This window comes from Pleurodeles waltl, chromosome 12, assembly GCF_031143425.1.
Source record: "Pleurodeles waltl isolate 20211129_DDA chromosome 12, aPleWal1.hap1.20221129, whole genome shotgun sequence".
In the NCBI taxonomy this organism is placed as follows: domain Eukaryota; kingdom Metazoa; phylum Chordata; class Amphibia; order Caudata; family Salamandridae; genus Pleurodeles; species Pleurodeles waltl.
This window is the reverse complement of record NC_090451.1, coordinates 459,745,467-459,751,220: the sequence shown is the minus strand read 5'-3', so window position 1 is coordinate 459,751,220 and position 5,754 is coordinate 459,745,467.

Below are 5,754 nucleotides of genomic sequence, written 5' to 3'. Positions count from 1 at the left end.
CAGACACACCAACATCCACTGCCTCCACTGTGTCCCCCTCCTCCTCGTCTCCCTCCTCCCTCCCAGTCTCGTCTACACTCACACCTGTATGCACTACATCTACAGCCACTACTGCCATCACCAGCACACAAACCACCACACTCCGCTCACGTGCAGCTACCACTCCTACTACCATTCACACGTCCCCTGTGTCCTCTCCCAGTGTGTCTGTGACGCCACCTCCCAAGATACACAAACACAGGCACACACCCACCCAACAGTCATCCATCTCACGACAGCATCCAGCGCATGCACCTTCACCCAAAGTCACCAAATGAACACCTACTACAACCACAACCTCTTCCTCCACTCCCAAACCCCCTCCAGCTACCCGTCCCAGTGTCTCCCAAAAAATTTCCTGTCCAACCTTGACCTCTTTCCCACACCTCCCCCACCCCGTCTGTCTCCTATGTCCCAAACTAGCACCTCAGCCACCACATCTCAGGGACCAGTGGTGCCTGTAGTCACCGGAATATGGAGTGCACCAGCCACCAGGGCAGCCAGTGTGGCACGGAGCCACAGCACAGACAGTCCCCCACCTCTGAAGCATCAGAAGTTGGCCAGTGCCCGGCGGGAGAGGGGGAAGACTCCAGCCACCAAAGCCGCTCCCAGGGGTCCCGGTGGGAGTGTGGAGTCAGCTGCGACACCTTCCAGGGTGGGGAAGGGCCTCAAGAAAGCAGCAAGTCTGGGAAGAGCAGCACGGCGGAGGAGACCGCCATCATCCCCGCTGCCCAGGAGGCCACAGCCATCATCCCCGCTGCCCAGGAGGCCACAGCCATCATCGCCGCAGCCCAGAAGGCCACAGCCATCATCCCCGCTGGGCCAGAGAGGACCGCCAGCACAAGCCCCGCTGGGCCAGAGAGGACCGCTGGACTAGAGAGGACCGCCAGCAGCTGAGTCACTGCAAAGGAGCCCGCCACTCCAAGCACCGCTGAACAGGGCACCGCCATCTCAAGCACCGCTGAACAGGGCACAGCTGTCTCAAGCACCGCTGAACAGGACACCGCCGTCTCAAGCACCGCTGAACAGGGCACCGCCGCTCCAATCACCGCTGAACAGGGCACCGCCGTATCAAGCACGGCTGAACAGGGCACCACCGTCTCAAGCACCACTGAACAGGGCACCGCCGTATAAAGCACCGTTGAACAGGGCACCGCCGCTCCAAGCACCGCTGAACAGGGCACCGCCGCATCAAGCACCGCTAAACAGGGCACCGCCGTCTCAAGCACCACTGAACAAGGCACCGCCATCTGAAGCACTGCTGAACAGGGCACTGCTGTCTCAAGCATCGCTGAACAGGGCACCACCGTCTCAAGCACCACTGAACAGGGCAACGCCACCTCAAGCAACGCTGGCCCATGCGCGCCAAGGGCACTGACACTACTGAGTCCGTCACGGGCAGAATGTAGCATTCTGGGCATCATGCCCCCTCCAGAACCAGTGGAGAGATACTTCCACTACCTCTGTCCTTAGCAGGATGAAGCACTCTGGGCACCATGCCCCCTCCAGAACCAGTGGAGAGATACATCCACTACCTCTGTCCTTAGCAGGATGAAGCACTCTGGGCACAAAGCCCCCTCCAGAACCAGTGGAGACTGTTATCCACTTGAGATACTGTGGCTTTGCACTCCCCAGGATTGAACAGTGGGCAACCCACCCACTGTAGAGACTTGAGAGACTGTGGCTTTGCACTCCCCAGGATTGAACAGTGGGCAACCCACCCACTGTAGAGACTTGAGAGTCTGTGGCTTTGCACTCCGCTGGATATGGCAGTGGGCAACCCACCCACTGTAGAGACTTGAGAGACTGTGGCTTTGCACTCACCAGGATATGGCAGTGGGCAACCCACCCACTGTAGAGACTTGAGAGACTGTGGCTTTGCACTCCCCAGGATTGAACAGTGGGCAACCCACCCACTGTAGAGACTTGAGAGACTGTGGCTTTGCGCTCCCCAGGATATGGCAGTGGGCAACCCACCCACTGTAGAGACTTGAGAGACTGTGGCTTTGCACTCCGCAGGATACGGCAGTGGGCAACCCACCCACTGTAGAGAATTGAGAGACTGTGGCTTTGCACTCCCCAGGATATGGCAGTGGGCAACCCACCCACTGTAGAGACTTGAGAGACTGTGGCTTTGCACTCCCCAGGATTGAACAGTGGGCATGAGGCCCTCTCGTGGATTTTGCGTCGTGCACTCAACCGGCTGAGGTGCCCCCCATTTCCCTCCCCCTGAGGTGCCTGTTTTCTTGCTCTCTGATGCCCCTGCAGTGTTCTCTCCGTCATGGTCGGGGATCTTGTGTGGGCCTCGCCCATACCATGTGGGCGAAGTGTTCCATGGACTTCATTGGAGCACTACCTGGACTACTATGCTTGGTGTATATTTTGTTAATAGTGTATATATATATAAAAAATTCCAATTAACTTGGTCGAAAGCCTTCATTGCGTCTACTGTAAAATAATAACTGCCAAAGGCGACCCAAACATTGTGGCCATATCTATTGCCCCGATCAGTTCGAAAGTTAATTCATGCAAATATCTGCCTTTAGAAAAGCCTTTTTGATCGGGGTGCACTAGATTGTTCGCTATCATACTCAACCTATCCGCTAGAAGCTTAGCTAGCAGTTTATAATCGCTGTTCAGCAATGATATAGGCCTGTATGAGGCACACTTCGCTGGATTTTTATCCGGTTTCAGAATTAAGGAGATCACTGCTTCATTCCATGAAAGAGGAATATCATTGTCAAATTCCAGGATCCCTCCAAACAATTCTGTCAATACTGGAATAACTGAATCCCCTAATACCTTATAAACTTCCACTGGAATACCATCCGGGCCTGGCGCCGTTCCCGATTTACTACTCGTCAGGATTCTCCTAATTTCCTCAGCCGTAATTGGGGCGTTCAATGCTTCCTTCTCCTGCAACGATAAACCTAAAGATCTATCAGCCCCCATCCAATCCGTTATCATACCTTCATCCACCTCTAGCCTTTCCGAATACAGTTGTGAATGCCGATTCTATTGCCGCCTCATCTGTTCTTTTTTCACCTGCATGCTCCACTTCAACCTCCTTAATGTAGTTCCTAACACGATCAGCTTTGCCTTTCCAGGCTAACAACTTCCCCGCATTTTCCCCGTATTCGAAATGGGCTAGTTTGCTTGCTTCCCATTTGCTTTGAATTCTTCCCTGTAGTATCTTTTCCAACTGGCTTCTCAACCCATCCCAGCTGGCCCTCAAAGCCTCCGTCTCCCCTGCTTTAATTATTTTAGCTTTATATTTTCGCATTTCCTGCTCCAGCGCATAAATCTCTTCTTTCTGCCGTTTATGTTTCTGGATGGAACAACTCCTTAACTCCCCAAGGATGACCGCTTTAAACGTGTCCCATACTACAGATAAGGGAGCGGAGCCCAAGTTTACACTAAAAAAGAAATTGGCTTCCTTACGCAGCTTTAGCAATACCTCCTGATCTAATAACAGTGTCCGATCAATCGTCCACCGGTCACTACAACTTGTCTGACGAAAGCACATATTTAACACCACCGCAGAGTGATCTGATAAATGAGAGGGCAGATACGCAATATTCTTCACCTCCTCTCTCAAACGCATATCTAATAGAAAATAATCAATTCGCGACGCATGTCTATATTTCTTATTAAAAAAAGAAAAGTCCCTGCTATTCCCTGCCCTTTGCCTCCAGATATCGCACCAACCAAATTCCTTCATCATTCTCCTTAAATACTGTTGCGACTTAGGTGTACCTCGTGTTTTACAGTTATGCCTATCCAGCTCATTGTCTAATACCACATTGAAGTCACCCATCAAAATCACCGGGTCCGAAAATTCCAGAAGCTGAGAAAAAAGCTGCTTTAAGGGTTCTATATCATCGCAGTTGGGCCCATAGTAACCTGCTAAGACCAGATTCCGACCCCCAAATTGTATTTTAGCTATCACCCATCGCCCTGCTAAATCTGATCTAGACTCCAAGATTGCCACCCCCCCCTGCTGTGCATGTTTAACTAAAATTGCCACCCCTTTATTATGATAGTTGTGTTCTGTAGATGCAAATGTTCGAACCCATCTTAGTTTTTGTATTATGTTAGTACACTCCACCTTTGTGAGGTGCGTTTCCTGCAAAACTAAAATTTGTGCCGTAGAGTCCTGCAGATACTGTAATATTCGTTCCCTTCTTCCTCGCACCCTTAGGCCATTGACATTCCATGAAAGAATTTGTAATGGTATATTCTGCACACTCTGGCTTCCCTCCCTGCTAACCATCTATCAATCTTAGGTAGCAGATAGCTGGGCTGAACGAGGCACTACTTTTTACTTTCTCCCAGCTCCCCCTCACCAACCCTAAACCTCCCCCCTCCGCCCCCTTCCCCCCCACCCCCACCCGTGGAGAACCCCCCCCAACTAAGGACCATAATGATCCAAATTTTAGAGCGCCCCCCGGTTCCTCGGAGAATTTCATCATTGCACATTACACAAATGTTTTGAAATCGGTTTTGAGGTGGGCCAATTTAGGCTCCAAGTTTTGTGGGGTAATTGACCGGATTTATACATCCCCTTGTGCTAAGATTTTGGTGAACGGTAAACTTACGGGCCCTATTACTATTTCAAGAGGTACGAGGCAGGGTTGCCCTCTGTCGCCGGTACTGTTCAATCTGTACATTGAGCCATTTGCTAGAAAAATCAGACAAAACCCTCTTATCTCGCCCTTCTGCTGCAATGGCTGGGAAAAGAAAATTTCTTTATATGCAGACGATCTACTAATATATACTAACAACCTGCCCCTCGCCTTTAACACAATCAAAGATCTGGCTGAACAATTTGGAAGGATATCAGGGTACCGGATTAATGTGGGGAAAACAGAAACTATGCAGTGGAATATGGAAGTAGGGTCAATAATAAATAAGCAGGAAATACGGTACCTGGGTATCTTAGTGACCCAAAATTTGAAGGACTTAGCGGAAAGGAATGCTCGAAAGTTATTAGCAGAATGTAAAATTATGCTACAAAAATGGGCATGTCTCCCTTTGACGATTCTTGGGAGGATAAATCTAATTAAGATGTTTATTCTGCCCAAATGGAACTTTGTGTTTTCAGCTATACCCTTGGCAATGCACAAGGGGCACCTAGATAAAATGCAACAAGCGATGAGTAGTTTTATCTGGAACTCAAAGGGGCCGAGGATATCATGGAAAAAGCTATGCAGGAGGAGGGAAAAAGGAGGACTGGCTCTCCCTGATTTGACATATTATGCGTGGGCTTTCTTGTTTAAAAACTCAAGGATGCTGTTTATATCCCCAGACGGTTCAGCAGTGGGCAGAATGTACAAGGCTATGGTGTTGTCTGAAAAAGGGGGCTTACAGTCTTTTTTATTTAAATTTGGTGACCTAAATTCTTCAAAAAAGTTAAACTAAAAGTGCTGCAAGGAATGGCAAGGAGTTGGTACCAGTTGAGGCGGCGGTTAGGTGTACATTATTATAGCTATCAGGCCCCTATCTGGGATTCCCCGGGCACCCCAGAATGCTGTCAGGATATCCTCGCATTACCACTTAAAAGGGCAGGTGTGGAAAGGTGGGGGGAGATTGCGCGAGATGGTACTTTATGCCTTTGGGATGAATTGGTAAGAATAACGGACGGTTCTCTGTCTAGGTTAAAATATTTACAGATAAGACAGTGGGAAAAAGAAACTAAGGGGGGATTGGGAGTGG